Raw genomic sequence first — 13,280 nt, forward strand, 5'->3', positions numbered from 1 at the left:
ATATTTTATGTTCTCCAAGGCAGGACAGCTATGGACTCTCCCTTTAGTCAGTTTCTACATAGAACACTTAGAAAACCAAGCAATGAATACCACCACTCTCAAACCAGTGGTTTGGCTGCACTATGTTGATGTGTGTGCACTTTGGCCACATGGTCCAGACACATTACATACATCTTTAATGAATTCCAACTAGATACACTAGTTACAAGCCTTCATTGTTGTTCATTATCTTTTTGTGTTTATAGAAAACTTATACATAATGGAAGATATTTTACAAACGGTCACATCATCACCCATATGGTATGCAATATGTTCAGCAATATGGTATTCTAAAAAACTCACAGGGCCAGAGCTATCTGTTCCCTAAAGGAACAGATAGGTTCCTTTGGAACAGGATTCTGTGATCTATATTCATGGCATAGTCTGTCACCTTGGAACTACCATAGTGTATATGCAAGGTGAAATATTGGCTTATTAATCTAATTAGCTAAATAAATTTAATTACTTAAATATTAGCTTTAGATGTCTGTTTTTCCATGAAACAACATGAGCGATAATAATCAGTATTCAACATCCATACCAGAACAAGTAAGACTGGTACAGTGGAATTTAAGCATTGTCTAAATAGGTGTATGTTAACTGCATATGTTCTTGTGGTCAGAGTACTTTTCAGGATAGAAGAAAACCTCACTTGACATGAGGGAGACCTTGGAACCAATATATACGAAACTGGCTAACTCACCTTCAGCTGAATTCCTTATAAAGGTTATCAGAAAAAAACTTGACATTTATATTTAAGTACCTGTAAGCAGAGCTAATCTTAAGATGATGATGTGATTAATTAAACAGATTGGGAGATGAAACCAGAGCAGTTCAAGCAGTTTGAAGCAAGAATGGCATGAAACAAAGATCTAGTGAGTGGATACAGTTAGGAATGCATATTTAAAATGGCATCTTCATTTTTAGGTGATGAGAATTATCAAGACACCCCCCCCCCAATAGAGAGTATATATCCCAGCCACTTTAAAATATTTAATACCTCCATACTTGAGTATTTCTGATCATATAGCATTTGCTCCAGATGTCTGTAGACATTAAAGGTTTTTGATGAATTTTTCTATCTCAGGTGCTGTAATATGTACTTCTGATGCATTTCTCTTGAATATTTCTACCATTCTTTTACTGATTGTAAGTCTTTCAAAGTACAGTAGTCTCAATTATCTAACCATAGAAAGATTGCATTTTGTCTCTTGGATACCTGAAGGATTGAATAACCAAAGGCACCAATACATGGTGCTGTACCAGAAGTCAATTAACGTACTCATTTGAGAATTAGGATAATTGACAGATCACTGTAATTTGCTCCAAACATCATATCTTCAGTTTTGATGTCACCTTTATTATTTCATATTCCTTTTACAATATTCTTTCCTGCATTTCTAAGCTTTCCAGTAACCTCTAGAACATTTTCCACCTATCTGATATTCTTACCAAAATATTTGCATGACTATTGCTTAGCTATTTTAACTACTTAGTTTTCACACTACTTAGCTTTCTACAATTTTCTCTGTGTTCTCTTAGTATATCAGGTCATGGTGAGGGGAGTCTTCCCATATTCTTTGCTCTGCTTCTCCTAAGTCTTTTTTACTATCCTGTCTTCCAGAGCACCATCATTGGCATTCAACATCTTGCTGCTGTTTTTGCCACATGGTGTAACTCGTGGTCATCAAGAAAGAGGATCTTAATAGTCTTGTATTACGTTGTCTACTGCTTTGACAGTCTTGGATGGCCTGGTCAAGATAAATGAGCTAGTGGGCTTGCCTTGTGGGCAAGCCCACTAGCTGATTGTTGCAATAAGTCTCTTACCCTATGCCTAAGGCATAGGGTAAGATGTGGTGCTGGTATTAGCATCTGAGGTAACCCTGGCATTCCACTTTTGAGTGCATTTATCTTAGAAACCCACTATCTGGCATGTATGACTCTGTTGTGGGTGAGAATCTCTAGTATACACACGCACAAAAAAATATCCCTTGAACATCAATCTTTCACCCTCAAATTTTCCATAGTCCCAGCCAAGTATAAGATACTGTAGATACATAGTTTAAAATAGAAATAAGGGAAAAAAAGACATTTGACACTATATAAACACTAATAGTAGTGTTTCTTGTCATTCATGCAACAGGTGAAAAGTAAATAGGAAAAATGTCATTCTTCTTTATTTAGAGGAGTTTAGGACTGGCAATATCTCTAAAAACAGTTAAACTACATTCTAGTGATATTTTTGTAGAAATATCAACAGCAGGCAGAAAAACTACTGAAAGCAACATCAATTGCTGAAATTCCATTTATCATAACACCTCATGAAATGCTTGGCTGTTTTAGAGATATGATAACAGAATGGGATCGCTTAATGTTCCAGATGAGGAGATATATTCAGAGCTCAGAAATCAAGGAGTGGTGGGTATGAGGCAAATTCTGATAATGATATTCACCTGACTTCTACCAGGCGCATCACCCTTACTTTTGATACCAAAACCTGCAACATGAGTTAAAGCAGGTTTCTAAGTTATCCTGTTATAACTTACATTTCTAATCTGCTAAGATGCTTTAAATGTAAGAAATAAGGGGTAGGCCTAAAGTGCCTGTTCTAGCACCTGTGTCTGGTGTAATAGTAAAGAGCATGATAATAAATCTTGCTTAGCAAAAGAAAGCTGAATGTGACAGCTGTGAGGAAGAGTATCCAGCCTACTCAGTGCATGTCGAAAGGTGGAAATGAGATAAAAACCAGAAGAAAATTATCAAGATGAAGGAAACTAACTGCCACTACTCTTGTCCTTGAAATCCTGTTACGGTGAGAAGGTAGCAGTTAAGAAAATATCAAAATACATGTCTATTCCACCATCTGATAATTTCAGTGTACCTGAACTTCATAATCATGAGTGCCTCTCTATGGAGAGCATCAGTCACCCGACCTATCATGGTCTCATTCTTGAAACAGTTCCAAAAATGATCCCATTTGTAAAGAAAATTAAAAAGAGATATTTTTGTATCTACTGAAAGTAAAATAAATTCAACAACTGACCATGACACATCAGATGATATATTATCCATTGACAGATAACTTGAAAATCAGACAGATCTACCAAGCCAAAAGAATAGATAAATTGTTACAAGGGAATTATCATGGATTTCCAACAAAATATGGCTACCAAAGTTCTTCTGCAGAAACGCGAACATTTCTGTTTGCAGGAAACATTTAAAATCCAGTGAGAACATCACTGGAGGTAGTCCTACTCATGGTAGTCTATAATAGTGGGCAACCATTCCAATGTGTTCAGCTTAATACTACTCTGGAAACAGTACTGTTCTCCTGTCTGTGGAATTTATTACAATACATTCATTTCAGCTTACCACACGTTGCTTGCATCCAGAACTCTAGCTTCATACTTTGCCTGTACCAAAACATGCAATGAACGCAAAGCAGTTATCAGCAAATCCAAATCCAATTTCATGAAGGCCACAGCAGAAAATGTGCCTCTGCCCAAATGGAAACTGTGCCTTCTGGTCCATTGCTAAGGCCACTGGATGCAACTAATGCTCACCTGCATGCATTTCAACCCTCCCCCCTCTCTCTCTCTCACATCTTAATGGCATTGCTGTTCACTGAAAGATGAAGCTGACTTCCTCAAACTCTTGCAATGATGACCACAGCAGATCTCCACCTACCATACTGGAATTCAAGTCCTGTATGCCTCCTGTAGTTTTTTGAGGGAAAAAAAGTAAGAAAATTACTAAATAACTTGGACACTGAAAAGTCTCCTGATTGCATCTCTCCATTTGCAAACATTGTGCTCCTGAGCTAATACTTTTTTCTATTAGTCTTGACAATTGATTATACATAGATTGTACTTATCCCAATGTGCGAAAGCAGTTTCATATCCATCCTATTCTTAAAAAGAGAGAAGTCCACCATCAAACGTCATCAAAATCTATAACGGAAGCCATGCCTTCTGGTCCTATTGCCATCACTCCATTCCTCTCAAAAATAATATAGAAAGTCATCAATAGCCAACTTCTCCACTACCTAGAGGCTAACCAATTACCGTATTTACTCGAATATAACTCGCACTTTTTTCCCCAAAATTAAAATTAAAAAATTGTCATGCAAGATATATGCAGGGATTTTCAAAAACTAAAGTTTTACAGGCAAAAACTACATTGATTTATAATTAAATCCTCAGCATTCGTTACAATTTATAATTGCTCACATTTTTTATAAAATAAATGCATTTAAATTTTAATTATCAACATTATTTACACTATCACCACTCACCATCACGTGATATATTTGAATTTTTTAGCGACAATGCTTCTGCAATTAAATTAATTATTTCTGGTGAAATCATATCCCAAGCTCTCAAAATTCATTTGCACAACAGTTCTAATGATGGTCTCTTAATCTTAATCCACCCCTGCGCAATCCAAGATAGAGTAGAAGTCAATTCTCTCACTCCCACATTTCCTCTACTGGTTCCTGCCATCTCTATGCATGTGATTGGTGTGTTATTAACAAAAGGTCGCGTGACTCAACGAAAAAGGCAAGCCGACAATTGTTGAACTGAAATGCTAATTCTCTTCAATCGAATTCCAACGAAAATTGATGGTTGTAGCTGTTTGCAAATATTTTTTGTGATAGGCTGTTCCAGAGGATGGAATAAAATAGGAAGAAAAACAGGTTCAGTGTGTTTGCAGTTGAACAGTAAAGGGGTGTTGGGCAGCTAGCACCCCTTTACTGTTCAACTGCAAACACACTGAACCTGTTTTTCTTCCTATTTTATTCCATCCTCTGGAACAGCCTATCACAAAAAATATTTGCAAACAGCTACAACCTACAACTCTTCAAAAATAATATCAGTAAACTTCTGACTCCTCACCTGCAGCCCTGATGTGCTTATAGGTTCATCGACCTCACATCTCTGGAATCAGTATAAAAAAACAAAAAAATATTATTTCCCAACAAGTTCTGAGTTAAATAAGATCACCTTTGATAACCTTATATTGCAGTTGATTCAGCCCATGCTTTGTGGGTGACTTTAATGGACACGACACTTTTTGGGTAGTGCCAACATGAATGTACAGGGCCACATTGTTGAGCATATGCTTGATGATAATGCTTCTCCCTTCTTCTATATGCTTCTGCCTGCTTGTATTCTGCAATAGGTCTTGCAATCACTTCCCTACCATTCTTCTACTGCTCAAGTGGCATGTCAAAGAGAATATTATTATTGTTATTACCCATGGAATCTGGAGGCACATTGTGGGGAAACTTGCACTAACTTTATATGCCCAAAACCTATTATTATTTTGTATGATGCAATGACTGTGAGGCTCCTTTTAGGGGAAGTACATCATCTCAATTCCCCACCCCCTCATTTTATTCGGGCTTGGGACCGGTATAGCTGATGAATCAGGCCTATGGCTGGGTCTTCTTGACTGCAATCCATGTGTATTCATGAGCCGGGTTGCCTGTTCTGGGGGACGAAAAACCAGAGTTTCCAGGTGGGAAAAAAAAAAACCTACCTGCGTATGAGACCTGCTAACTCACCTTTTGTCGAAAGAGACCAGATAAAGGTTTCTGACGTCATTGGCAAGAATCAAATCCAGATCTTTTCAACCAAAGGGTTTCGCCTATACCAATTGAGCTATCGAGGCTCATACAAAACCTATCATAAAAATATAAAAAAAATTAGCTAACACCTTTTCCATGCCCACAGTGGGGTTCAAACCTGCAGCCAAGAGGCTGCAGGTTTGAACCCCGAATGGTTAGCGGATACGCTAACCATTCGGCCAACCAGGCTGGCAATTTTTTATTAGATTTACATATTCCTTAAGCTCATTCACTGTCAGGACACTTATAACTAATTCTGGCAGTCCATTCCACTCGTTTGCCACTCTCCACAGAAAAAATCTAGTCCACACACTCTTACACTACTTCAGCTAGCTGTAAGATGGATGTCAGAAAATTGTCATGTGGTTGCAGTATCCTGAAAGAGGAAAGTCACTAGTTTGTGCTGCAGAGTTTTGTATTGGATTATTGTTGTTCAGCTTTTATATTAATGTTATTTAACTGGTGATGGGCAAATTATGCAAAATTGGGGAGAACAATGCAGAGTCAAGCAGGAGTTGTGGCTTTATAGGAGGATATTAGATTGTATGAATGGGCAAATAAGTGGCTATCACATCTCCTCTTTTCCACCTATCAGCAAAACTTTGCAACCTGTCTTCACAGGGAGCATTCTACAGACCTGTCACTTTTGTCTGAATAAGAAGGTAGAGGTGATAAGATATCTGGGAACGGTGGTGGACAAGGACCTGAAATTCAGGCATCACATTGCACAAGTTGTGAAGTCATCACACACTACCATCTCCTTTTCCCAAAGAAACCCAGGTGACCAAACTGTGCACAGTAGTGAAGATGTGGCCAAATTAGCCTCATAAAGAGGGATAATCTCTATCCTTTACTTGTCAGTGTGTTTTTCAACATTAAAGTAAATCTTAGCTGTTTTTTATCAACTTTTGTATTATGCCTTCTGAATGTCAACTCTCTGCTAACCATTACCCACAAATCTCTAGCTCGATCAATTTCCTGCAGTCCAATACCATCAGCGTAATACTAGTATATAATATTTTCAAACTGAAGTGTCTAACCTAACATTTTGTATCATTAAATTGATAGTCATTATTCTTTGCCCATAATGCCACTTTATTTAAATCATCCTGCTTCACCTTTATTAATTATTGCCTTCCCCAGTTTTACATCATCATCAGTAATATTCCTCTTAAATCTTTCCCAGTATCTTTTAATATACAAATTAGAGTGGTGGCCATAGTACTGAACCATCAAGTATTCCATTAGTTATCCTCATTCTCCTTGATTTCACATTGGACTGTTAGAATTTAGAGAAACCAATTTAAATAATTACTATATTAAGAAACATAGGAATGAGGAGTGTTACTTAGGATGATTTCTCCAAATTAAGAAAGTTAAGGCAGTTGCTTTTGTTGAGGTTTGGACTGTGAATGTGAGCTTCACAACTTTCTTTTATATAAGAAGAAATAAGTTTTGTGTAAGACTTTGATAATATGCTGTTCAAAATGTTCCATAAAATAATTACTTACGAAGTCGAACCTACTTTGTAATCACCACCTACAGATGTATTTCCATATATCTTACTCAATCACAAATCAACAAAGTTAATAATATCCCAGATGAAGTTCATGGTAGACTTCCTGATTTTATGGTCTTCCCAAGATACATAAAGAAAATGTTGTTAAGACCTATTGTAAATTGTATAGGTTGTCTGACCTATAAACTCTCAAATATCTGTCAAATCTTTTCTCCATATTTACATCTGATTTCTTCCTTTTTCATTAAAAATTCAGAAGATTTCAAGAATAAAATATCAGGATTATCTTCACAAACCACAGATGTTTTGATGTAGTTTTACTCTTCACAAACATTCAGCTAGCTATACAATAGAATTACTATGCAATGATTTTCCTGTTGATATTGTAAAATTATTTGAATTTGTCATAAGTTTGGGTTACTTTAGTTTGTTAGTCGGCAAAACAAGCTATGCTAGAAAATAGAAGTAATTGCAGTGGGATCTCCTATTTCTCCTGCTCTACCAAATTCTTTCATGGAATGTTTTAAACAGCATGTTTTCAATGTTTTTACTATATTGAACTCTTCCTTGTCTGTACTTCATGAATTTCTTGGGAAAATTAATTCAGTAAACCCAGTCATCCTGCAATTACAATTTACACTATAAGTAGAATATAGCAATTATCTCCCTTTTCTGGATGTTCTTATTCTATGTCAACCTAATACTTGGGCATTACCCTGGACCGCACGCTCTCTTACAAGCAACACCTAACAAACGTTTCTGCTAAGTTAAGAACCCGTAACAACATAATACAAAAACTAATAGGCATGACATGGGTAGCAACAGCCAATAATCTGCGGATTACTACTCTTGGTCTAATTTTCTCTGTTGCCGAATATTGCTCACCAGTGTGGCTAAATAGCACACATGTTAAACTTGTTGATAGCCAACTAAATAATACAATGAGACTGATTTCTGGCACAATTAAATCAACACCCACTCACTGGCTTCCAGCTCTTAGTAACATTGTTCCACCGAATCTGCACAGGACTAAGGCTCTCTTACATGAGTATAAGAAAATCTTGGAGAACACAGCCCTACCAATACATTTAGATCTCCCAGACTTAAGTGTACGACGATTGAGATCAAGACATCCACCACTACATTCTAACTTTCACTTGAAGCAAAAGTGGCAAGAACAGTGGGAGAGCCATACAGATGACATTACAAAATTTTCTCTCAATGAATTACAAGAAAGTTTTGATGCTTGCTCACACCTCCCACGAAAATCCTGGACTCAGCTTAATAGAATACGAACTGGTCATGGTGTATGTGCGGACATGCTTTTTAAATGGGGTAAACGACTATCCCCGCATTGTGATTGTGGAGCTCAGAGACAAACTGTGAACCATATTGTGACTCAGTGTTATCTCAGAGCATATTCAGGAGACAAATTGGACTTTTTAAGTGCTATACCCGAAGCTATGAACTATCTGACCAATATGGATGTAACCTTTTAATTTTATTGGTTTTTAAAATGACTTTTGACTTTTAATTTTATATGTTATTAAAGTGTATTGTACTGCATGTTTTGATATTCATGCCATACGAATAAATAAAAAAGCAGTCTAAAGTTCTCAATATACAGGAAACCAACTGGTAAATATATTAATCTACTTCTTATCATCACCTATGTCAAAAATATGGTGTGATTAAAACTTTAATCTGATAGACAAACTTAGGTGTTGTTCATGAATAACTTATAACTTCTTTTAATGGTATTACAAAACCAAACCAACTAAATTATAGAAAGGATGCTTATAAACTGGTTTATATTTCACTAGATTTCAAACCATCATCCTCAGAGCACATTACATGTTACAGTTAACATGTGGCAATGAGTAAGTGAAACAGTTCAAATTGTAATGGACAAAAGATCTAAAGTCCTAATTTGGTTCTCTCTAATGTTATAAAAAAGGATCTTAAGATAAGTGTCCCAAAGTTTTGACAAATTAATGCAATCGTATTTGTTCAGGTTAGGAGAATGCTTCATAGCCATAGTTGACTCTACAAATAATCTTTCAGACATGTAACAACTTCTATAAAGCACATTCCTTCTTCCATCTGATCCTGTGTGAAGGGTTGTCAAAACATGGTCTGCCAGTGCATACTTGCCATAATAATGGTAACAAATGAATTTTTTTTTTATGTTCTCAAGGAGGATGTTAATAGATCCTCTGTCTGTCTATATTAGGTCAAGTCACAGTTACGTGGAACTTCATACACTCCAGGATATGCCAGGCGATGGAATTTATTCTTAGGAGAGTGGATCAAAGTTGCTAATTTAATATGCAGTTTGAATGTGGTGTTGAAGGCCATGTTTTATTAGTACTTTGGCTATCTTTTTTTGATGTACCTCGGACATAGAGAATAGGAATAGTGGTGTTTTGTTCTTGTCTGTTTGAGGAGGGGGTAAGTAAGAGGACCATGTGGTATTTTATCTGTTTTGTTGGTGCTGTAGCCACTGGCCAGGAAAGTATGGCAAAGATATTTAAGTTCGGTAGAAAGCTATATCATTAGAACAAATAGCCTTAGTGTTGTGTGTAAGTGTTTTCGGAATATACTTTGGGGCTGGATAATGATGTGATTGTTTATATAGATATCTTTCTGTGTGTTGGCTTTCTATAAATGGAAAAAAGATAGTGAACTATCTGAAAGCTGGGTGACTAATGTGTTTGAGAAAAGACAAACAGTTATTAGTTTATTTTTCTATTGTGAAGTGAATTTTGGAGTGTGAGCTGTTTAGGTAGGTAACAAAAGAATTCAAGGCGTGTTATCTGTAGGGCCAAATAGCAAATGCATCATCAAAAAGTGTAACCACACTTGTATGTAGCCGTGATAAGTATTTTGTTTTTAAAGTGTTCCATGTAAGCATTAGCTAAAGGGAGCAGAGGAAGGAACCCATACTAGTACCATTAGTCTGTCTGTAGATTTTTCCTTGCATGCATAGTAAATTTGAAGGTATTGGGGGGGGATTAGAATTTCCATGTTATGGATTAAAACCATTTCACCATACACATAAGCTATGCTCTATTGATTCTCTTTTAAATAATGAATTGTCATTTATCAGAACCACTTTCATCTTTGATGATTACAATACAAAATAATAATTATGGCATTCAATCCCAGTCCTCCTCAAGAAGTTTCTAGAATTTCAATACCATATGTTAAAGGACTATCAAAGAAAATGGCAAGATTGCTTTTTTCAGACTAGTATGTAAACAAAATTCTTTCCCAGCCTCTCCAAAAGGTTAATATCTTCCTCTCTCTCTATCCTGGAGTTCATTGGATCCCTTGTTCATGTGGCCTTTGTAATTATGGTTAAACAGATCATTCTGCTCTGATTTGTCTAGAATAATATCAAGAATATATTTTTCTTTCAGTCTGATAAGTCTGGTTTAGCTAGTCATGCCTTAATCCTCTAGGCATAGAATTCATTTGAACAAAACTTACTTTCTTCCTGAAAAATTATATAAAGAAAAGTTGTGAAACTCGCATTCACAGTCAGAACCTCAACAAAAATGATTGCCTTAAACTTCTTAATTTTGGGAAATCATTCTATGTAACACTTCTCATTCCTTTGTTTCATAATATAGTAATTACCATATATTTAGACTTATCAGACACACCGTTCTATTGGAGGCATCACATTTTTCATGTCAAATTTTTTTGGGGGAAAAAAATACTCTTTGCAGTATAAGACACACATCAAATTTTTCATGTAAATATAATTTTTTTTTTATTTTAAAATTTAATATGTATTATCCATTTATTAGATTAAAAAAATTAGCATAAAATAATATAAACAAAATCATCATCATCATGATATTTATGAATATAGACTATATCAGTCCTGTTCCAGTCTCATTATCCATCTAATATCTTCTTTTAAGGTCTACCAGCCTTCGCCTTCCAGTTGGTCTATATTTTATTATTTGTTTAGGGCAGTGATTCTCAACCACTGTGCCGCGGCACTTTGGTGTGTCGCGAGATTTTTTAAGTGTGCCGCCACTGCGAATACCCATACATAAGCGGTGTCGGATAAGTGGTTCAATCAGTTCAACCTTCCTAGCGGGGACTGGCTGAACCAATGCGCATGGCTATTATAGTTCTGGCTACTGGCTAACAAAGCTACATATTAGTTTAGTCTACTAGTTGCCCGCTTGATGTGTGCATATGGTTAGTTACAACTTATATATTCGTTTTCATACGTGCAATACCACAATATTGTGTAGTCAAACTTAATTAAAACGGATTTAAAGGCAATATACAATATGTCGTTTTTAATAATTTTTTGACAAAATTATTTTTATTTTCAATAAACCCCCTAAAATGGATAAAAAAAAGAAAGCTTAACGACGATAATGATGATGCTAGCGATCATGCTAATGAGCCCAGTACAAGTAAAGATGTTTACTCTGCCAAAAAATGTAATGTTCATCGTAAGTATAATGATGACTTCTTAAAATTTGGATTTACATCTACAATGGAAAATGATAAAACTGTTCCCAAGTGTGTGCTATGTGGTTGTAAATTATCAAACAGTGCTATGGTTCCGAGCAAGCACCAACGTCACCTGCTCACTAATCATCCTTCGCTAGCATCAAAAGACAAAGCCTACTTTCAAAATTCATTATCTGCAAGATCCAAACAATTAAAGATTTTTAAAAAGCAAATTTGTGTGTCTGAAAAAGCTCAGATAGCTTCTTATGAAGTGGCTGAAGAAATTATATTACCTGCTTGTTGTGAAATTGTAAAAAGAATGATCGGTGAATCAGCAGAAATTGATGTTTGTAAAATACCACTTTCAAATGACACAATTCATCGCAGAATTATAGACTTGTCCCGAAATATTGAAGAAAATACTGCTAAAACTCTTGCAAATTCAAATTTTGCTTTACAAATCGACGAAACAACTGATATTATGGGAAAAGCACACTTAAGTTCATTCGTTCGATTCATTCATGAAAATGATATAATTAATCAAGTTTTATGTTGTCGTGAATTATCTGATTTCACAACAGGAAAACATATTTTCGATGAAATTAATTCTTATTTACAAGAAATTAAAATTTTATGGAATTTGTGCATTGGCATTTGTACAGATTGTGCTCCGGCTATGACAGGATCTATAAAAGGATTTGTAGCACATGTAAGAGAACATAATGCAGATATATTAGTTACCTATTGTTTTTTTGCATCGGGAAACACTCATTACAAAACAATTGCCATCAGAATTGAAAGTAGTGCAGGAACAATGTGTTAAAATGATTAATTATATAAAATCAAGACCATTAAAAAGTCGCCTGTTTAGTCAATTGTGCCAGGCTATGGAGTCTAAATACAAATCATTGTTACTACACACGGAAGTCAGGTGGTTATCCAGAGGTAAAGTTTTGTCTCGCGTGCTTGAATTAAAAAACGAGATAAAGATATTTTTTGAACAAGATAATAATGATTTTGTTGGATGACAAAATATGGTGTACTAAGGTGGCTTACTTATCTGATATTTTTGTTATTTTTAATAACATAAATACGAGTTTGCAAGGACCGAAAGAAAATATTTTAAACTCAACCGATAAATTGTTGGGATTTCAAAAAAAATTACTTTATGGAAGAATAAAGCACAATAAGGTAGTTTAGAAAAGTTTGAGTGAGTTCCAAAAGATTGTTATAAAATAATTCATAAAATAGTTATTGATCATTTGACAATACTAGAGCAAAAAATTGTTCATTACTTTCCAAATTTAGAAATAAAAAAATTTGATTGGATTTGGAATCCATTTGTGATAAACGACACATCGGTATATGAACTAACTTTGAAAGAAGAAGAAGAACTGATTTCTGTGTGTAATAACTGAGATTTAATTTCAGAACATTCAGAAGAATCAATTAATTCGTTATGGATTAATCTTAGATACGATTATCCAACAATATCACAAAAAGCTTTAAGTGTGTTATTACAATTTTCCACATCTAATTTGTGCGAATTCAGATTTTCGGCTTTGACCGATATAAAAACGAAAAAAAGATCCAGACTTTTAAATCTGGATC

The 13,280-nt window shown here is 35.3% G+C and overlaps 1 protein-coding gene across 2 annotated transcripts in view; it reads left to right on the top strand.

Moving 5' to 3' along the window:
- The window catches only part of LOC150101353 (WD repeat-containing protein 20), a 156,389-nt gene that overhangs the window by 42,271 nt on the left and 100,838 nt on the right, over positions 1-13,280 (top strand). The gene's annotated exons all lie outside the window — the stretch shown is intronic.

Source organism: Typopeltis vanoorti, chromosome 11, assembly GCF_054136105.1.
Source record: "Typopeltis vanoorti isolate ZY-2024b chromosome 11, IOZ_Tvanoo_1.0, whole genome shotgun sequence".
In the NCBI taxonomy this organism is placed as follows: domain Eukaryota; kingdom Metazoa; phylum Arthropoda; class Arachnida; order Uropygi; family Thelyphonidae; genus Typopeltis; species Typopeltis vanoorti.